This window comes from Mirounga angustirostris, unplaced genomic scaffold (genome assembly GCF_029215605.1).
Source record: "Mirounga angustirostris isolate CCGP_5_RB_7025 unplaced genomic scaffold, mMirAng1.0.hap1 SCAF_3, whole genome shotgun sequence".
Lineage (NCBI taxonomy): Eukaryota > Metazoa > Chordata > Mammalia > Carnivora > Phocidae > Mirounga > Mirounga angustirostris.
The window spans coordinates 56357772-56380875 of record NW_026991711.1 but is presented as its reverse complement, the minus strand read 5'-3'; the positions used below and the strand labels follow the sequence as shown (position 1 = coordinate 56380875).

At 39.0% G+C, this 23104-nt stretch overlaps 1 protein-coding gene across 3 annotated transcripts in view; it reads left to right on the top strand.

Moving 5' to 3' along the window:
• HTR2A (5-hydroxytryptamine receptor 2A) overlaps window positions 1-23104 on the top strand; it is a 55932-nt gene that overhangs the window by 5449 nt on the left and 27379 nt on the right. The window lies entirely within an intron of this gene.

Sequence of the window (23104 nt, the reverse complement as noted above, 5' to 3'; positions counted from 1 at the left end):
TGCTGCTAAAGATGTCCTCTGTAGAGTAGGCAACTCCATTTTACAGATGAACAAACGGGGGTTCAAGTGAAATGACCCGAAAAGACCCCACAGCTAGGAAATAGGACAGTGCCAATTTTATGATGGAAATGTTAACAAATTACATTTGTGGGATTTTCAAAGTTTTGAAGGGTCTTACCTGGTTTCCATTTTAAACTTCCTAGTACAGGTTGAGGTGGATAGAAGAGATTATGCTTATTTGATCAGTTAGGGAACCAGAGCATAGAGAGGTTTTGGGGCTTGCTGGATCAACTAGTGACTGGGCTAGGACTCCAAACTTCTGGCACCAAGCCATGCACTTACTGCTGCATGACCACTTTCTTTAGGAAACCATTTTTGCTCCCCCCCCCCCAAAAAAAAATGCAGCTTGTGGTTTCTGGGCCCATGTAATCTTAGACTCTTATTAGGAGCAAGAGAATGAAGGACTAGTGGCTCTCCATCCCAGCTGCACCTAAGAACCGCTGTGGAGCATTGTGATTTAATTGGTCCATGGTAGGGTGACTAAGGTGCAACCAGGGTTGAGGACCACTGAAACACATGTGATTAGCAAAGGTGGCCAATAATGCAAACAAAGCAAATCATGCTATAGTCAGGTTTATTCTAGTTTTACCTTTGTACGCGGTCCCATTGGTGAGACAGATGCTGGGAGCATCACCCATCTTTTACCTTCTGCCATACTGACACCCCTTGCCCCATCCTAGTAAAGCTCAATAGCACTAGGCTATTTCTGGGCTGTTTCAGAGCAAAGACAACCAACCCACAATGTTTAAAGCATCTTACAGAAAATAAACTGTAGATAAGGTGCACAGAATGACATCACTCCATTCAGCTATCAGTCCAGGAGACAGGCAGGATGGAATGGTTGTGGGGGTGCTAGGAAGAGCTATCAATTTGGCCATACTTACAACATAGCTACTATGTGCTTAGTACTAAATATATCTAAGATGAGTAAGATCTGTATCTGGAGGCCTCCAACAATGTGGTGGAGGAAGGCAAATAAGGAAACAAAAGAGCTAAGGTTACATACCTAGGCTCTATACCACAAGTCTGAGATATAAGGCTCAGGAGATGGCAACTGGGAAAGGCTTTAAAAAAAAAAAAAAAAAAGTTCTAACCAAGAGCCTGAAGGTGCTTATCACAAACATTCTGAATTTTCTCCTAGTTTCCACTTCTGTTTTACATTTACTTAGTCCAGATGGAATTTTGCGTATACAATCTAACAGGTTCTTCTATCAATGAATACAGCCTGAAAAGCATCTATTGATATATCAATAAATTAATAAAAAAACTATCAGTTTGTCATCATTTTATTATGTTAATCCCCATACATCATTAGTTTTAGATGTAGTGTTCCATGATTCATTGTTTGTTCATAACACCCAGTGCTCCATGCAGAATGTGCCCTCAATACCCATCACCAGGCTAACCCATCCTCCCACCCCCCTCCCCTCTAGAACCCTCAGACAAATTGATATTGTTTTCTTGATAGATTGAATTTGAACTGCCCTTGCACTCCTGAAATACATTCATAAACGAAATTGGTTTTGGAGGACGTTGTTGGTTTATCATTCTTACAAGGTTTTTTTTTTTTCCTTCCTTTTTAGCTATATTAAATAAATTTGGAGCATTAATATTTTTTTCTCTGTGGTCTTCAAATATTTAAATAGGAATGTTCTTAAATAGGAATGTTCTTTAGAGATTATATAGAACTTAGTTCTAAAGTTCTCTCATCCTGGTATCTTTTTAAATGTTCTCTTTAATTACAACTCTAAACTTTTTTCAGTGGTTTCTTACAATTTCTACCTTGTCTTGGGTTATTAGCTACATAGAAAGTTGAAATCATCTTTTATATTGATTCTTCGTTACTAAATGCAATTCTTCTTGCCTTTACATCTACTTCATCTGATATTAGTATAGCTATGCCAGTTCTCTTTTGGTCATTTGCTGAATATTTCTTATTCTGTCTTACTACTGTCACTTCTGATTTAATATTTAAAGTATATTGCTTATAAGCAGCACAAAGTTTTTTTTAATCCAATCTTTTAATTGGAATATTTACTCCATTTATATTTAATGGAGGCCATAGTATTTGGGTTTAAAATTACCCTGTTACTTATTTCTTTTGTCCCATTTGTTCTATATTCTAGTTTCTATCCTTGCCTTATGGCCTGATCAAGAATTCATTGTTCCCCTTTATAAGCTTGTTATCCATGCTCTTAAATCCTTGTGATTTTTTTTTTAACCTAATACAGTCTAACAAATTTTATCATTTCTTAGATAATGGAAAAACCTTGGAATATTTTAACTCCATTTATCCCTATCTTTCATGTTTTTTCCTATTGTCTAAGTATCCTTTTAAAACCCATAGGACATAAGTGTTCTACTCACTATTTCCCACATATTGATCCTTTCTGTTGCCTTCCATTGCTTTTGTCATTTCCATGATTCTGCCTGTCATTTCCATGATTCATAGTCCTTACTTCTGAATTTTAGAGTAACCATGTCGTTTTCTTTCAGCTTGTTCTTCTAACCCTCTTTATTTTGCCTTCATTTTAAGCATATTTTTTTGCTCAATATACAACTCAAGGTTTCAGGTTTTCTGGCCATTTAGAAGAGGCATTCCAAAGTTCTAGCTTATAGAATTTTGTTTGATAATGAGAACTCAGCTGTCAGACTTAGCAGTGTCCCTTAGAAACCACCATCTCTTGCCACCCTTTACTGCTTTAGGATTTTTCTTTGTATCTTAGCAATTTTACCATGAATGTGCCTAGATGTCTGTTAGCTTTGGGTTTGTCCTGCATGGTGTTTATATTCATTCTTTCATTTTTTTACTCAATGTCTTTTGTTCATTTAGCAACATTTTTGGCCATTATCTTTTCAAGTGTTGCTCCTGCCACATTCTTTCTCCCCAAAACATTTCTTGGACTCCAGTTTCACAGATGGTAGAAATGTTATCCATGGTTATGACTCAAATAACTTTTCTACATTTTTCACCTTTAAGTCTTTAGTCCAGGTAGTTTTACTCCTTTATCTTCTGGATTATTAATCCTCTCACCAGCTACTTCAAATTTGCTGCTCAACAGATGTGTTGTAGCCTTAATAGGTCACTGTATTTCTAGTTTTAAAATTCCCATTTTATTGTATTTAGTTTTGAAATAATTCTCCATATTTTCATCTGTTTTCTTAAAGGTTAATCACAGATATCTCGACAGCTGATTACCTGAGATATTCTATTTTCTGGGGTCTTTTCCCCTTGGACTGTTAGTACACCTGGTAATTTTTTTTTTTTATTGAATACTAGACACCATAAGAAAAAAGAAACTGTTAATATTCTTGTTCAGAGAGGTGTTCCTTAGCTTTAGCAGCCAAGTGCAATTAAATTCCCTTAATCCAGTCAGGGATTGAGCTTATTTTAGGCTGGCTTTTCATAAGCACTGTTTTTTAGTTTACCCTTACACCTAGGTTTTATTCCTTCATTTTTTCAAATGAAAGCCTGAGGTGTTCTCCATTTTGAAGAACTCCGAACTCCCACCCCCTCAGCACTACAAGACTGCTACTGACTCTTTAGGTACTCAGCCTCTCAGTCTATCCCTCTAACAACCTGGTAAATGACTAAATGGGAGAAGGGGCTCCTACTAATACCTTCCTTCCCTTCACTCCAGAATCTTAATTCCTGAAATCCCGGCTACCTTGGTAGCCCTAACTTCAATTTTTTCTCTAACCCCTGAGACAAGGTTTTGGGCCTTGAGTTCTGCCTTATTTGAAATTAGTATTACCATACCTCTTCTCCTCATTTGAAATTCTCCCTTGCATCTTTTCTCATCTCTTCATTTTTGTCATGTCTTTGTTCCTTTCATATTTTTTTTAAGATTTTTTTTTTTTTATTTGAGAAAGAGCATGAGAGAGAGCACAAGTTGGGTGAGAGAGAGGCAAAGGGAGAAGCAGACTCCCCGCTGAGTGGAGAGCCCAATGTGGGGCTCGATCCCAGGACCCTGGGATCATGACCTGAGCCAGAGGTGGACACTTAATAGACAGCCACCCAGGCACCCCATATATTTTCACATTTTTAAAACACAATTTTCCTACCTCTGCCTTTTGATAAATTCATCCTATGCTACTATCACAATTAACAAAAATCAATTTTATTCTTCCCATCTTCTATTTCATATATTTTCTAGTAGTTCATTTACCTTATTTCATGCATTTACTGACTTGTCCAAGGTCATTCTTTCCTTAACCCCATCCCAATCAGTTTGAATTATTTGGCTTTTCCATTCCTTTTATTATTGCAGTCCCATCCCAAACAATTGCGCTGATATTTCTATTAGAAGATCATAAATAATCAACTAGGTTGTATTATTTCCTCATTCACCCTGAGTCCCAATTTAGACTTCTCCATAATTTTAAAATAACTTAATAGTGCAATAGCTTTTTAAGCAAGTCAAAGAAATACACAAACTATAAAGATATAGACATTGCTTACTACATGAGAAAGTTTTATGGCTAAAATCAATATAAGCCAAGTCAAAAGAAGGTTTCAGTGTGTATGAACAGACCAAGGGTTGATGTTCCCAACATACAAGGAGTACCTACATTTCAATAAATAAAAAGACAATTCAAATAAGTGGAAACACCCAGAGTGATGCCCTATGTATGATCTTATTTGTGAATATGATTTGTTCTTGGACAGTGTAGCCAAAGTTGTTAAAATTTGACTTACCAATCCTACCTCAGACTGTCCTACAGAAAAATAAAAGTAGATGTAAGGACATTTAACTCAGAAGTCTTGGAAAATAGCAGAAAAGATTATGGTTCACTGTATTGTTTTTATCCTAATTACAGAACATTTTATAGCTCTTAAGAATATTGAGGTGGGGTTATTGGATACTCAACTGGAAAAATGTCCATGATGTAAATGCAAAAAATCAATATTTCAGGGTGGTATGGATGGTCTGAGCCCATTCTGGTAAAATAGGAATAATTTATGTAAATCTGTTAGCAGGAAGAATCTGAGGACTTCACATTTGTCAAGAAGGGGAAATTAGAAAAAAACATTGTTATGTTTTCCCCTGTAACCTTCTGTATAGTTTTGTCACAAATATTATAAATGCATCATTTTTGATCATCATAACATCTGTGGTGTGGGAGAGAAGGCTTCATGGAGAAGGTGGATGACCTTCCAAGTCTGCTAGGATCTAACAAATGGCAACCTTGGGAACCACAGCCTAGATGACTCAAGGTTTCCTGCACTTGGTATTTCTGAAATTTGCTGCTGCATCCCCCTGCTTACTGCTACCAGCTTGGTCATTTTACTGTTGCCAAGGCTTTCATCCAATTCTGAGGAAAATGAACATAATCACAAATCAAATGTACTTTCTATTTGTGAGCTCTGAGTAAAGAGCTGATGACAGAAAGACTGACGCATTAGATTAAGAATGAATCTAGGATTTTCTGGATTTCATCATCCTTTCATAAACCCAATTCCCATGATCAGAGGTAACCGTGACTTCACTACAATATAAAAAAATGAGCAAACGCTTTCCTCACAACGATTGCCTTGCTAACATCATGTAAGAAAATACTTTATTCCCTATCTTTAGCAGGTAAAGGTACAGATTAGATAAAGCGAAAAGGACTATTTTTCACATTGTCCTAGGACAGGCAAAGACCCCAATTAAAATTTTTTTCTTCTATTTCAGAAATATATTTGCAGCTCATGGGGTAATTTTTGAAGTATCACAAGTCCAGATAGCCTTGAGCAGGGAGGGAAAAAAATTCTATTCATGACTACTATTCTCTACATTACCACAATACCACTACTTTTGTAACAGGATAAAAACAAGCTGTCACATTTATTCAGAACCTTTGTCTTCACAAACGGACACCTTTGCATAAATCCTCAGTTGAATGCTTAGGTCACCAGGTACAACTCTTGCCTTTAGGCACGTCAGAAATTTACTGTCTTAGTGCAGATTTATAAAGAAACTTTGAAGGACAAAGAAGAAACTTTGAAGAACAAAGAAGAAACTTTGAAGAATAGTGAACTATGCTTAATTTTTTTTTAGAGAGGACTTTGAGCATCTTTTTGTCTATCAACAAATTTCCATTTTGTATAGCTGATTGGTCATAAATCTTGGTTATAAGCTAAATGTCTGGAGTCAGATTATCTGGCTCTGTTGCTCCTAAACTGTGGGACATAGGGCAAGTTACTAACCTCTCTACCTTAGGTTCCCAATGAATAAATTTTAGTAACAGTACCTATGCCATGAGGTTTACTGATTGAGTAAATATGGGGTTTGTGTCATAAGCATTACAACATGTAAACTTTTCTGTCAGGTTCTTGGTTTCTTCCTAACAAATTAGCAGGATTAGCTTCTTGTCTGTTTTCACAATTTATCTAGGTATTCCCAGTGTGTTACTAGCCATTTGACATTGGTGGGTTTTTCCACATGAATTTTTGTTTTTATAGGATTTTTTTTTATGTAGGTTCTTTAGGTTTTCTGAATTTTGAATCCTTACTGAGCTTGCCTTTCCCACTAGAAAGTTTAAAAAAATCTTCCATTACTTTTATAGGTTTTATATTATAGTCTTTGAACCACTTAGAATTTAACCTGTGAGCTTATTCTTTCTACACAGCTACTTTTACCATTTCCCCACTGATTTGATATGCCACTTATCATAACCCAAGTTCCCATATATATTTGGGTTTATTTCTGGACTTGTTCTGTTGATCAGTTTACTCTTACCCAGAATATACTTTCAGTTGAGAATATATAATGGCATTTATTACCTTAGATCAACTCTTTCTCAGACTTTTCATGACCATTTTCATGTGCTTTGAGTTTTAGAAATCAGCTTCTATCTAGTTTCTGAAAAATAAAATGGTTTTATTGAAACCCCATGTAGTTTTTATAAGTCAACTTTCTAGACCTTTTGGGTGGCATACCTGTGTACTTTTTTGGTCTTTTCTATTTTTGTGTGTTTGTGAGCACTCATTCTACGTAGAACGAAGTGAATGTACATAAACAAAGATTTTAGCATTTAGAATTTTAAGTCACATGCAATTTAAGCCCAAGAATAGTGAACTATGCTTAATTTTTCTATCATATACTATCTTCTGAAAGAAATACTTGCAAAAATACAAAGTGAATCAGCTGAATAAAATGTGCTTAAATCCAGTGTTCTGTTGGCCTTCATGCCTGAGGAGATTCCCAGCTGAAACAAAGTATATGGAGTCGTCCTAGGATTCTCTCCTCTGGGACCTGTCAGGTTTATGCCCAACTCCCTTATTGCCAGGAGTCAGCCAGCCTAGGAAGTAGAGTCCAGAGATTCATCAAGCAACCAGAACAGGAAACAAATGGGTTACCTCTTTTCCACTGCTGGGAGATCATAATGTAGGCTAGCACCTAGCAGGACACAAAGGCAAACTTGAGGAATTAATCTAACTTTTCTTTTCTCTTGGTTTCTTGACTCATTCTCCCTCCTGGGTGAGGCAAAAATGGTCTTTTTTTCTTTTTGCTTCCACCATATGGCAATGTCCTATCCAGAAGGCTAGGAAGGAGCTCTGGGCACCATCTCAGTCTGCAGGTGAGTGGGCCAGTATCTAGGAGCAGGGATGCTAACAGCCACATGGAGATTGCAGTCCTTCCCAAGAGTATCATGGCACCAGACAGCTGCTAAGTGGCCGGCCATACTGTCACAGCCCTGAAACAAAGGCTCTGCAGAGCCACTACCCACTCAGCCCACTGTCTCTTAGCTCTTGGAGTGCCATGGTCCTTTCCCCTTCTGCCCACAGGTGCAGAATGTAGGGACCTCTCCCCTGCTGACCAGCACTTCATACTTAGAAACATCATAGAAAGGCTATGCTTTTGGAGGACACATCCTTGGTTGTCCTTCAGCATACTTGCCCATGGGTAAGAGGCCCTTTAATGGCCCAAGTAGCTCAAAAGCTGCCAGAATGACAGCTGACTTCTTTCTGCATGGCAGGCTCAGCCATAGCCATGGCACAATATGCTCAATAAAACAGCACTTAGCATAAACTCTCCAGGGCTACTGGAAACTGGTGAGAAAAATTAAGAAGTGATTTGGTGGTAAACAAGTGCTCTGTGCCTTGTCAGTCTGCTACTTTGGCATGCTTCATGGACTTTTTTGCTCTTTTGATCATTCTCTCAAGGAAAATGAGGACGGAAAGGAGGGGCAGGACTGAGAATTTTATTACTTCCGGATATTGAGAGCAGAGGACTAGCATCCATATACTGCCCCTTCCTGCCCACGGGCCGTGCAAGTTATGGAGCCTTCCACTTTCTCCAGATCTAACCATCCTTTCTGGGCTAGAAGGTAGGAACCCTCAAGTCAGGGGCTGTGGTAGATCCTCCGATAGGTTATCACCAGCACCCTTCATATCCTAGTACTTGTTCCTTCATTGGCCTAACAAAACCTCAACCCTGAATCCCTCAGACCACCACCCCTTATGGTTACTGCACCCACATAACCAACAGCTGCTGGAGAAAATCTCATACTGAATCACATGGTGCCACATATCGGTCTTCCAACTTTGCCTGCCCTTTGTTGTGGTCAGTCCTTTGGTCTGTCCCTAGTGCAACTTTCAAGTTTTTTCCTATTTACTTTTCTCAACCTCAGACCTTCATTCTCCAACCAGAAGGCCTTATCCCATTCTCCTCTATGAAAGGGCCATTAAAGCTACCTTTTCCCTACTTCTACTTTCCAATTCTGCTTTCAATTTCCAGTTTCCAAACAGGCATGCCAGGACCATCCACGTTCTTCTGTACTTTGTCTCTACTTCCTGTGCTTCCCCAAAGTATCTTCAAAATCCTCCCCATCCATCTCTGATTTATGTTAACTCCCCTAATGATTCTACCCTTAGCTTGCTGCATTTTGTCACATTGTTCACACCTCAAAGCACCATCCAGCTTTGGCTGCCCTTTTTACTGTTCAAGGTCACCAAAGCCTTCCTGCTTCCTAGTCATATCTAGGAGACTAATAATGTACTCAAGTAATACAAGAGTACTTTCTCAATGTGAGAATCCAGCAGCTCAGACTACAGAGAATGCAAACTTGCCCTTCATCCCTCCTGCCTTTCCAGACCAGCACCCAATCTGTGCTAACCCGAACCTCACCTTTATCATTCAGTGCAGAGTACAAGCAGGAGAGGAGCAAGTGAGTCGTACCAAGCAAAGCTCCCTCAGATTTCAGCCCTTTGAGAATGCCTCAGTCCCCTTTCACTTGGATATCCTTTGACTCAGTTTGCTCTTCAAACTTTTGCTGCAGCTTCTCTTGTTTTAGCCCTTCTCATTTTTTTTAATCTACTGTCCTCCATTTGTGAATTACTAATAAGAGCACATTCTTTTCTTGGGTTGTTCTAGTTGATTGTGACCAATGCATTTTGTTTAATCAGTGAAAGGAATTTCAGGATCGTATACACACGTCTGGACATGGTCCTGATTCAAAAATCTTTCTTTCCTTACTATCCTTTTATGTATTTAATTCTATGGATTAATCGCTTTCAATACTAGCTCTTTTTCTCTGTTCCTTTATTAACTCCCAAATGAACCACTGAAGGTTTATACAAGGAACCGTATTTACAGGCTACATTCAAATGGTTAAGATGTGACCAATTCCCACCACATTTAAGGAAACCACCCAGTTTACATGTTTGATATAGGAACTTTGGAAATCATCCAGGATACAGAAACCCACAGTCTGTTTATTCAGGGGTGCTTTTTACTTCTGATACAGCAATTAACCCATCTGTGTTTTTTTAAAGGTTATTAAAATTTCATTTCATCCAATGAAAGATAACTCAAGCCTGTCTGGAAGAAAGTTGATCTTTTTTGTGGTCTTGTTTGGTCCACTGGTTGTGTCTTTGTTTTAGGCACTGGCTACTGAATCCCTGGTAAATGCCCATGATGTACCATAAACCATGTATCTGTGGTTCCTCTAATTCAAGGGAAAGGAGAGATTCCTCTTATATCTCCCAGCACCTTCCTGTACAATTCTGCCAGCATTCTATCATGACTCCAGCCACTCTATTCCAGCATCACCATTCTTAGATGCAAATTGACCAACCATGCCCTATCATTCTGGTTTAACACACATGCTCCCCACATATACTTGAAGGCACTATTTCTTTGGATTTGTCTCCTAAAGCCATTTACCAAGGAATCAGACACCTAGGAGACAAAGTATGAGAGTATTTAGCCATACACAGGCACTCAATTATGCTGTTTGAATGAATCAAGTACATGAATGAGAAAAGGAGGAAGACGTGGAAGGAAGGGAGAGGGAAATAAAGGGAGGGAGAGAAATAAGGTTTCTTGAGAGGTCCTTGTCACTTTTCCCCTGACAGGTCATCTTTAATAGGTCCACCTATGCCCAGCTGATTTATGTACAGGACCTCACTTGGCCAAGTACAGCAGATAAAGGTTTGCATACACATCTCTAGAGTAGCTTTTTCAGTATGCAGATTCAATGTCTGTTTCCATAGAAACAGGTTTGGCAAGGCTGGTTCACAGAAGCTAAGAATGAGATACATTCCATGAGAATTTCACTAACTTCAGGCAAAAACTAAAAGTCACACTTTTGTCTTTTCAGTAACTTGGTGCTTTAAACTCAGCAGGAGAGCGCCTTAAGTCAAGCAAGAAATATTTTTCATTAATGAGGTTTCTTTTTTGACTGTACACATTTCTCAAAATTGAAAGCAGTTACAGAAGTGTTAATAGGGAATGTTCCTCAGGGGAATGGAAAACTTTCAGATTCTGGTTAATGGTCTTCAGAACAGCCCCCACCCAGCCCTTTCAGTGAAAGGTCTTAGCCGCCACTTGTTCACCTGCCTATTTTGAGTGAGGTATTTTGTCGTTTAGCCAGACATTAAGAATGTTAAAGAAAACTGAAAAACTCGAACAATAAGACTAAACTGTAAAAGTGAAGTATTTCTCTAAGCATCCCTAAGTAACCATCCTATCAGTTTCTGAAACCATGTGAAACAGACAAAAGTGATAACCCATAACTGAAGACCATTTATTTCACCCTTGGATGAAAGCTTCCTTTGGGTCTGTGAAGGACTTTTCTGTAAGGAAACAATGGAAGCACAGTAAAAATTACTGTAAAATGCATATGCTTAGAGCCATTCTCAGATAATCTTGTTCAACAGAAATGGAGAAGCCCAGGAATTAGTATACCTCAAGAAGCACTGCCTGAACTATCAGTTTAGAATTTAAATTTTTTAATGTATATTCTCATGAACTGTATTTCATACTCAAGATTTCAGACTTGTGCATTGCATGTACATGTATTTTTAAGGAACCATGTAAGCATTTCTACTAGAAGTACACAGCTGCTCAACCATGCAGAACATACCAGGCTTTTTTTTTTTTTAAGTTTATTCATTTGAGAGAGAGAGAGAGAGAGAGAGAGAGAGAGAGCATGAGCAGGGAGAGAGGCAGAGGGAGAGGGAGAAGCAGGCTCCCCGCCGAGCCAGGAGCCCGATGTGGGGCTCGATCCCAGGACCCCGGGATCATGACCTGAGCCGAAGGCAGACGCTTAACCATCTGAGCCACCCAGGCACCCCACCAGGCTTTTAACTTAAGGGTAGGGAGGAGCCATGTCTTACTTGTCTGTGTTCTTCATCCCTAGTACAGTAGGTGTTCAATACATGTTTGCAAAACTGACCAGTAATCAGCCAATCCTGGTTTCTTCAATTTTCATTTCAAATTGGTCAAGGTAATAAAGTACCTTCTCACATAAAGGAATATCATGTTGTTTGAAAGATATCACTGCCCATCAATAACCCTACCAGAATTAAAGAGGAAAAATACAACGAAGATGACCAACTCGTTTCCCTGGAGCTCTTTTGAAATAGTCTAGAAAGTCTTAAGTCTCACATGAGATTTATCTAGAATACCTAAAACTGTCAGCAAGCCTCTGAACAAAGATGTTTTCATTCTAGTAGCAAAGAATTCTATTTCTAGGTCTCCAACCTTCAAAATTATACTCAGAACAAGTTGGGTGTCAAAATACGGAGAAAAGCACTGAAACCTCCTACTGGCCTGACCTAAGTAGTGTTATCTGCAACTCCTATCTGTTCACCTACCTGGAAAGTTTACCAACTCTTCATAATTATTTTGAAATAGGGATGGTTCACTGGGTGAATAAACTAATTCCTAGACTCTACGGAAAGAGTAACACTAAATAGCCTATCTTCAGAATGATTTGCTTTTTCTTTTTCCAGAGTGGTTGAAGGCAGAGAAGACAGTTGATTTAGCAACCCAATCAGTGGCTCAGCAGCCTGAAACAGGGTAGAAATAGAAATAGACCAGGTGAGAACCAACGAGTCAAAAAGTTTTTATTCTTTTTTAACCCATCCCCAGTTGCAAATAGAATTGAATAGACAACAATCATAAAAGAAGGTAGGGTCTTATGATTGATTTCCCTTTGTTTTTCAGGTCAAAATTGACCTGTTTAGTTTATGGGCTTTTAACAGATTTTTCACAAGGATAAAATAAGAAATCTGAATCAAATTGTTTTCATGGTTCTTTAGAAAGCTTTTTCCACATTAGTACATGTTAGAAGCTGAAAGTCCAATTCCTCAAAGTTGAAATAATTCTCACAATGTAAAAGATCCTAAAAGTTGAAAGGGAGGAGAGAAGGAATGATGGGTTTGGTTAACTTAGTGGCAATAAACTAAACATTTTAAAGTGGTTTTGCAGCACCAAGCTCCTCTGTCCATAATAAATTGCCATTCAGAGTTCAGCACCAGGTAAGAAGCTGCTCTGGCAAGAGGAGCAGCGTACTGAGACCCAGGCAGCCTGGGCCATCAACCAGCTTTTATGGGCACATGGGCTGGGTCCATTTCCTCACTTGTGAAGTGAGAAGTTTGGATTACTGAATTCTTAAACTCATGGTCAACTCTATAGTGCTATAGTCTGTAAACTGAACCCTCAAGTCTTGGTATTGAGAATATTTAGGGAGAGCCCAAGCAAAACTTAATTGGAATTTAACATCTCCAAACTACTACTTAGCTATACTGCATGTTAGACCAACAGATAAAATTCATCAGATTAAAATTGAGTATAATTGATATAGCTCCAAGATATAGCTCAAAACTCCAATTAATAGGTCACTATTAATAGAGACCCAAGGTATTGAGCCCGCCAAGATCTTTCAAGAACAGGAAAAATCATCAGCAATTTTAATCCTAGAACTATTTTCATTTGTCTCCCACATAGAACATATTTTAGCAAATAGCCTACATACGATTCTATATCATACTTTAACTTGTAATGCATTTCTACTATTCCATTACAGGCTCTATTGTTAGGATTTTAATGGCTGCAATTTATTCCCTCATGTTGGTATAGCATAATCTGTTAGCCATTCTCCCAATTCTGTTTCTAGTTTTGACTAGCAATAGTATATTCAAAACACTCACTTGGCATTTAGTAGCATTGGTTTATTCTGTCCTTACAGTCGGTTACATTTTAGTTTAGTCCTTTGTGTTTCACTTGCCTTTAATTTCCTCAGATATATTTACTTCAGTCCAAATGATCCCTTTTCTCCTGTTTAAGGAAGTCTGACCATTTTAGAAGTTGCTTTTCTTTTTTAAAAAAAGTCACAAATGAAGGCAAGTACTTTAAAAAATTGTGGCAAAACAACCAATGTGCCATTTCACTATTAAGTATGTAGTTCAGTGGTACTACATTCAGAATCTTGTACAACCATAACCACTACTCCCAAACTTACCATCCCAAGCAGAAACTGCATTAAGCAATTCTTTTCCATTCCCTCCTACGCCAACCCCTGTAACTGCTAATCTGCTTTGCCTCTATAAATTGGTCTCTTACATTTCATAGAGGTGGAATTATATTTGTCCTTTCAGGTCTAGCTTAGGTTTTCAAGGTTTATTGCACTACATATAAAACCACTCCTTCTTATAGTTCAATAGTCCATTGTAAGTACATTTTATTGATTTGTCTGATGGTGGACAAGAGTTATTTCTACCTTCTGGCTATTGTGAATACTGCTGTATTGAACGCTGGCATACAAGGATCTATTGGAGTCCCATTCTCCATTCTTTCGTGTATCTATCACAGAGTGGAATTAGGTCATATTCTAGATTTCCCTTTTCGAGTAACTGCTACGTCTTCCACAGTACCTATACCCCTCTACATTTCCATCAGCAATGTAGAAGGGCTCATTTCTCCACATCATCAGCCAAAGTTACCTTGCCTTTTTTACGATTTTTTTTTTGAGAGAGAGACCAAGACAGAGTACAAGCAGGAGGCAGAGGGAGAGGGAGAGGGAGAAGCAGACTCCCCAACTGAGCTGGGAGCCTGATGCGGGACTCGATCCCAGGACCTGAAGATCATGACCTGACCCGAAGGCAGACGCTCAACCATCTGAGCCACCCAGGCGCCCCGACCTTGCTTTTTATTGTAGCCATATTAGTAGTGTGAAGTGATATTTCATCGTGGCTTTGATTTGTGTTTTCCTAAGGACTGTTTTTTTGACTTTTGTGTATCTTTGATGAAATTTCTTCAAGTCCTCCATCCACTTTTTAATTGGTATGTTTATCCTTTCATTTAGGAATTCTTTACGTGTTCTGGATATAAGCCTTTCAGAGAACATTTGCGAACATTTTCTCCTCATAGGTTGTCCTTTTCTTGATAATCAAAATTAAACTTGTGCACAGAAGGACATTAAGTCCAATTTACCTTTTTCTTCTGTTGTGTGCACTTTTGGTTCCCTATTTCCAACACTTTTTATTCCTTTAATCTAGCTTTCTTACTCCCTACATCTTCCCTAAGGTTTCTTTATCCTCACAAGTTGTACTATTGCTAGTAATTTTATCAGTTATCAAGGATTAAAAGGATTTGTGAAAAATGGTTTTCCTGTCATTTAAAGTATTGAAATTCTGTGTGGCAATATTAATAGCAGTGAATAACTTCCATTTTTTAGAAATGGCACTATTTCAGTAGCCAGTAAATGTCGATGTAGTTTATAAAGCACTTTTGGATGCTTCAAGGATGAAGAGCCACCCTAGGCTTCTTTGGGTAAGTGCCTGAAGATAATGAAAATGTAGTATAGAGGATAAAATAGGAACACAGTCAAATATGGGGAATTTAAAATATGCTACACCTGTGAGTACTCAAAAGAACTAGGCATGATAATTAAGCATTTGATGGTGCTAATTCCTGCATTTAAAATGTAAAAGAATCCAACAATATTTTAGGCAGGTGTTAGTCTAATTCCTTCAGTTGGAGTCTGTTTTTGGTCATTTGGTGGATTCTTCCCAATACAGGATCTTCTGAATAGTTTTGTTCTCAGCCATGCATTCACCCTCAAAGACCTTGTACAAATGTTAAATCTCAATACCAAGTTGTCAGGGCTTTGCCTTCTATTTCATCTATAGATTGCACTTCCAGCCACACAGCAGCCTTCAGTAATTCCATTCAGCTTGACTCTCTGACCCAGCTCTGGCAGTTTTGCACATCCTAGGATATGGAGCTTTCAGATTATGCAAATATTATGTGCTTCCTGAAGTCTGACCTCTCTACGGAGAGGACATCCCCATGGTTTTAGAGAAATGGAAAGAAAAGGTTTGAAAATGGGAACAATTTCCCCTGATCGTCTCTTAAATTCATGATTTGTATTCTCTAGGTTTCCAATTGCCTAAGGAAACCAGCTACTTAAGAACTGACCATCTCTTTGCAGTAGACGGAGACAATTAATCTAAGGCAAGGAACCTGAGCTTAAACCCAAGTCCTTCATGAGCAGCAAGCAACCAGCCCCTTGTTCCAGATAGAGAGGTTACCGGTCATCCAAGGCTGTTCACTATTCAAACATTTTCAAAAAGATACTCTAGAGGAGCAGCAACTCAGTTCTGTGGAGAATCGTCTCCTCAGTTTTATTATTTTCCCTTTTAAAATTTTAATTCCGGTATAGTTAGCATACAGAATCGTCTCCTCAGTTTTAAGCCATGTTGCACATGCATGTAGCAGGCTGTCACGATGTTGATATAAAATGACAAATGGTAAATGGTAAAACAAGAGATTAAGTGAAAAATGACAAGTTACCAGTCACAGGGAAGGGGACAAGATAATGGGGTTGCCTTTACTTTCTAGGATGAAGGCTAGTTAGTACCAACTTGTAAGGTAGATAAAGTATTTTAGATATAATCTATGCCAGATACTTTGTCCACTCTAGATCTAGCATATAATAAGCATTTTCAGAGTAGCTGTTAATGTTATTAGTTCCAGGCAAGGGTTGTTTAGACTATATATGGAAACTAGTTGGTTAATATATAAAACTATACATAAAATATGTAAGAAACAAAAAACTACTTTTTCTTCTATGTCTAGACTCAAACCTACTTAGAAAGCTTCTCCCCAGACTGGAAGTGAACCAACGGAACATGTACCTTCAAGCCTTTGCTCAAATGTTCATTTCCTGGTGAGGCCTATCTAACTTCTCCCCCAACCCAGAGAAGTTTTCACATTGTCCTGTCTACTTCCCACCCATTCTACCCAGCTTATTACCTTCTATTGTGTATTTTTTTATCTTCAGCTTATCCCACTGGAATATATGTCCCATGAGAGTAAGGGTATGTAATCTAGTACACATGATGAATCTCCAGCCCCAAACAATGTGTAACCACCCACAGTCAATGCTCAGGAAATTTGCTTATAGGAGAGAACGGAGGCCCAAAGAGATGAAGTATCTCAGCGGGATATCATAACAAGGTAGGATTGGGACACAGATGCAGGTCTTCTGACTCAGTTACCATTTCCACTGTATGTCACTTACTTTGCTAGCCTCCCCCTGCCCCAGGCCTCTAGGTACATGTATGCAAGCTCTACCCAGGAGCTGAGACCCCCCAGGAAAGGGAGGGGCTGTGAGGGGAGGCAGAGCCTGAAGGATGGGTCAGCTCTCCAAGTAAACAGACCACCTGACCCAACTGTATGTTTGGGTTAGCCTCCTGGGTTGGTAACAGATGCAGTTCTCTGAACTTTATAAAAGGTAAGCTTTCAGAAGTCTAATCTCTAAGTCAGGACTGCCCATAGGATTTTATAGAGAATTTTAATCTACAAAGCGATTTCTAAAACTCTCCCAAGTGAATCCTCTTAGGATTCCCAGGATGTGGGCAAGATAGCGAAAACAGAACTTGAAAATAATGAAGTATGTGAGAACGATAGCAAAAAGGCCTCATGAGATGGCTGGAAAGCCCAGAAAAGCTTACTTGGGTCTGAGCATCCCTACGTTCCCATCACTGCTAACTCTGAGGACTTTCACTCCAGTGTCTACATATCCTGCCATCAGTGTCCTATACATAGGTACTTATTTCCACTCCTAACACAAGTCTGTGTGTATAGATCCACACATACTCTTAAGTGACCCCAAGATTTCCCTTGAATCAAGTAGTTCCATAAAGCTATCCATCAAGTAGCCACCAGAAATGTGTGTTTAAAACTTGAAGCTAAAAAATAAAATGTAATTCCTCACAGTGCTCACATTTTCAATGTTCAGTAGACACAGCGAAGGCGGTGTTGGGCAACACAGACCTAGGACATTTCCAATACAAAGTTCTACTGGACAGTGCCCTTCTAGATGTAACCCACGTGATACAGGACCATTTACAGTCTACATCTCAATCTGGTAGAGCTATAATGGTTTCATGTGGCAGTCTGTTGGCAGCCCCGACGTTAGAATTTGTGCCTAATAGCTCTTTGACACTTGATTTTCATGAACTTTGAGCAATTGTTTTACCTTGTCCTTAGGAGACTAGTTTTCTCTTCCATCAGATCATACGCACTGACCTTCAGTCTTCAACAGCTGAGCCTCTTCCCTCCCCACCTGCAATAGTTTTTGTCAGCTAGCTGACAGTTCCTGGCCATGTGAGGCTTGGGACAACCTACTTTGCTATCCTCTCCTTTGATAGATCATAAAATTCTCAATGTCCAAATTAAAGTTACAGATTAGCTAAAAGGCCAGAAGATGGGGAAGGGTAGCAAAATGTATTCTAAGTAAAAATAGGCCAGATTCAGAAGTAGGATAACTCGGAATTTGGCAGTCATGGTTAACCCACAGACCACTCCCCTAACTTCTCTCAAAGTCTCCTTTGTTATTTGTAGAAGTATTCACATCTGCTGGAGGCCTGAGGGAATATTTTCACAGCATGAAGTAGAACTACATCGATTTTAGATCTGGTTGAGAAATTAAACTCAGATTCTCCCAACCCAGAAAACCTCTCCACGAAAGGTAACCAAGAGTTATTAATGAAGCAGCGTTAGTCAGAATGTGCTCTGCATCACAGGCAACCTAGGAGTGCTGAAACCAGGAAATCTCACCCTTTTATATAGCCAGGCAGATGCAGCCTGTTACCTATGTGGTCTCAAGTTCACTAGTCCTCCGGTTTAGAGGACTTACCAGCAACATTTGTCACATCAAGTCCATCCTAGACTTACCTGGTAACTGGTGTGACCATCTGTGTTAGCTAACTAGCTGTATACAAATATAAATTTTTCATCTTTATGACCGAAGGTAGTTTTGCAACTCAGAGGGGGTTATCAGCCAAAGTCAGGGTCCCACCTTCCCACAGAACTTGGTAGATGTAGTAGCTCTTAATTACATTTCAAAAGGATGGCTCCCTGGTCCTAATTCTAAGCCCTCCAATAGACTTGTAAGAGGACTTAAAACTCAAGGCAGAAGAATTACAACTTTATAAAAGTGAACACCCTAAGAAAAAGGAGAGGGCAGGTCTCTCCCTTTTTCCTTATGACAATTAAGCCGTTTGATTTTCATTTGTATTTGCTCTGCAAATATCCATAAGCAATAGGTTATTTCAAATTTGTATCATCACTTATAATGGAACCTTATCTAATTGTTGGGAAAGTAAATCTGGATTAAACAATCTAAAGTGCATATTAATTTTTTCTCTCATGTGCTCATAGTAAACTAGACCAAAGTAAACTGACCAAGGAGAAAGGTCAGTGAATGCAGGTCCTTGGGATCTTCTTCCATTCATTTGAAGAGCTGTATAATTAGGGATTTACACAGAAAGGACCATGTACCTGAAAGCTGTCTAGACAACTTCAATATTTCTACTAATAGCTTATTTGAAGTTATTTGTAGGAATGTCACTTTGTAGATCAAATATATGAGAAATATTTGTACTATAGTGATATTCAAATGAAGTTTTATTCCATCAACCAAAGAACATTTTTTCTTGGATGGCTTGCATTACAGGCATTACTATAGGTCTTTGCCTCATTCATTGTGATTGAAAAATCTACGTAACAGTAATACTCTCACCAGCTTTGTTGTAGTTTAGGCAAACTAAAACTACACCCTACTGCATAATAGTTGATTCTAGTACTTGATAAAAGTCAGTCGAGAGTCGTAGCATCATTCACCTCAAGAACAGTTGTCTAGGGTCCACATCTAGGTTTCATGCTCATAAGAGGTCTTAATGACCATCAAGTGGTCAGAATAGTACCAAGATTTTTATGTACTCATTAAATATATGTACCTGTTAACCCCGTTAATTTGTAGTTGAACACGGAAATGTTTAAACCAGAGGCTTGATGCATTATTTTAGGTATTCAGAATTCAGAAGTGGGCATTATCTAAGATCTTTTAGTAACTTTTCAATGGCTTTCCATTGTCCTTAGGAGGAGTTTGAAAGGAGTTCATTAGGCTTAGAGGCGAAGTCAGCCCTTCTGCCCCCAGACACCTGCCCATTTCTCCACCCTCTTTATTCCATTTGTTCCTTAACACTCTTCAAGTCTGCCTAGACTTTCCCCACTTACCAGGCTTCAGAGCTGAAGTATTTCCTACCCCACCCACCATTCACTTCACTTTCCACTCTTCCTTTCGGTCTTGACGGACTGGTTTTACAACTAGAGCCATTACCAGTTAGAGGACACAGTTAGCGGACCCAACAGAAGTTATCTTAGGAGTTTAATAGAAGCCACTAACAACTTTACTTCCTATCCATGGTCAGCCAAATTCTTTTTTCTTCCTATTTATGGGGTTGCTCATTAGGGGGCCTCTAGGTCACTGAAAGCCACCTTTGATCTATCCCAAAGTGAATTCTACAATATTTTCCAGCTAATTTTCTGTACTTTATATTTGATTAGACTTGATAGTAAAATATAGTTTATCTTCCCCAATACATTTGGGTAGAACCAATCTTTTAGTGTTTACCTCTATACTGATTAATACTTACCAGAGTAGGCCCTTAATGATTTAATACACAAAATCCCTATCCCCCCACCCCTCCCCCAGAGAGGTGCTTGCTGGGAGTCCATTTCTTCCAATGTGAGCTGTTTAAACTGCTTGGTTCAAAACTATAGATGTATTGCCTATAGGCCACGTAGTACTTTCAAAAGATACAGTAATTTCTTTCATTGTAATAGTCAAATCTGACAAGCAACTTACTTGTCCTCCTCTGGTTCTCTGTTGCATGCTTGGATAGAGGTCATTTAAGTCCACAGCTAATTTCTTATGTAAGAAACTAGGATCCCAGACCACTGACCCAGAAACTATAGGACAGACAATAGCAAGACAATTTTTGTCACAAAGAGGTTATCCCAATGTATATCCAGTATTTATTATCTTGGGCTCTTTGGCAATATGTAAAAGGCATAAAGACTGAAATTGATTTTAGTTGGGGGAATTAGTGATCAGGGAAGTGGCAATAGCAATTAAACCAGAGAAGGAGCCTCTTCAGAGGAGCACAACAGGCAAAAAAAAAAAAAACACAGCTCTTCTACCTCTTACAAGTGTTATTCACCCCCCCTCCCCGCTTTCAAATGCTAATATCCAGATAATCCTCTCTACCTGCTTCAATCCCCCCCCACCCCGCCCCTGGATTTCTCTTTGGGTTAAGATTTTAATAAGCGCTAATGGGTTTGAAGTTACTACCCCTTCCAGAAATGTGTGCTTTTTAGGCAGAGTGCTAGAAGAAAAAAGAAAAAGATGCTTGATAGATACAACGAATGAATCAGATGGAAAAATTTTAGGATGGTAGGAGAGCTAATTAGAGAACAGGACTTTCCAATGTCTCCCAAACTGTATTCTAGAAGCAGGTTCATTTCTCTACCCCCAGCTGAGGGGGGGGCGGGGTGAAGGGAGGAGACGAACCGTGTCACTAGTTCTTGTTTCTGGGGCCTGGGGTTGGAGGTAATAGAAAAATTAATAATGGTCTGGGAGATGAGGGAAGGAAAATTTTTACAATCTCAAAGTACGTCAGTGAGAAGGAAGCTGCTTAGGAGAAAAATAAAATCTCATCCTTTTGTACATCAGCCCAAGCTTCCAAGTTTCAGAAATACTAACACTCAATAGGATTTGATCTTATTTATTCTCCTTTTCACTTCTAAGCTTTTCTCCATTTCCCTCTGAACCTGGTTGCTTTTTCATTCTTTCAGTTCAGTTTCCTATAAGCTGTTAGGAAATAATTAGGACCTTTTAAAAGGATAAATTCGTGTATTTTCCCCCACTCAGTCAGCTTCCCATTCCTGCTTGGAACAAAAACATCTGGCAAGTCTAATTTTATATAATCAACTTTTCTGATACAGTAATTAAAAGATATGGATCTGCATTTGCATTTATTTGTAGAAATTCTTCCTGCAAGCCATTCGTTTTTCATCAAGCTCCCTGTGCTTTTCATTACTTCCTTCCTCCCTGTGGTCAACCTACCTGACTAAGCAGCCCTATTTCACTCCAGGCTCACGCTCTGCAAATGTAAAACTATTAGCAAATGTTAATAGTAACCCATCAGACTTCATTATTTCAGTAATGGAATCTGTCAATCAGCCACGGATGGCTGTTAATGACCACTTTGTTGATAAATAGGGGGTAACTTCAATATTCATTTTAAACAAATAAAATCTGTTCTGATTAAGAACTCATTCTGCCCAGTGGGAATCCAATTAAGCCAGCTTCTGGAGGAAGGTTCATTCAGGATCTCTCCACTTAGTCATAGAAACTTAGTTTGATTTCAATAAAGCTCTCCTCTTTGGAAGCAAAGAAGTTTTGTCCTCCCTCCAAAAGATAGAGTGACTGCTCTGCAATCCTTGCTTGCCACAAACTTCCCCATCTCAGACCCTAACAGGAACCCCTAGAACACAGACGCACCCACTTCCCAGTAGTATCTGACACTGTTTTTTCTTGAGTTTGTTCATGTTACCATTGGGGATCTCAAATTACGGAGGTTTCCATGTATCATATAGCCACATAAAGCAGATTCTGGCTTCAAATCAGAAGTGTAGCCAGGGGTGACAGTCAAAATATTTCACCAGCCCATATAACACAGACACCAAGACCTCATAGTGAGAACAACAAATATGTAAACAAAAAACAGGATTTGAAGCTGCTGGAAGTGCTCTGAATGCACAGTACATAGTTCCCGTTATTAGGATACTATTTAGAGAAGGTATTCAAGGAAGGCTTTTCAGAACATTTCAGCTGAAACTTTAAAAATAGATCAGCTGTATAACATCTTGAGGCATTGGACAAATTATTGAAAAGCTTTTGTTGCAGATACTTGGTTTGGGAAAGAAATAGACGCTACCAATTCTAAGTCCCAGTATTCCCCCCCCCCGCCCCCAAGTGTTGAATACTGAAGTCTCTTTAGAAAACAAAGTAATTTTACAGAGTGAATTCCTGTCCCTTAATACTGATAGAAAAAGGTCAAGTGACATTGCTACAATTCTTCACTACGGACAGAAGTTAAAATTGCTGTTTCTTATAGTGAACACAACTTCTAATCCTTTAGTAACTCATGACTTTAGTAAGATGAAAAACTAAGGTTTATGGCCCATTTATACTGCTTTTCTCAAAGCTACCCCTTGCCGTCACCCACCTGGTGCTGTCCTTTTCAAGTGGCCCACCATCAGCTGAGTCAGAACCCTGAACGTCATTTTGCCATCTTGCCTCCTAGAGTCCATGGCTACATCGGTCATTTCCACTGCCTCAATATTGCCTGTATTCACACCTCTTTCATCCCCTCTGCCTCAATTTGGGACCTCATCTTTGGACAGGAATAGCA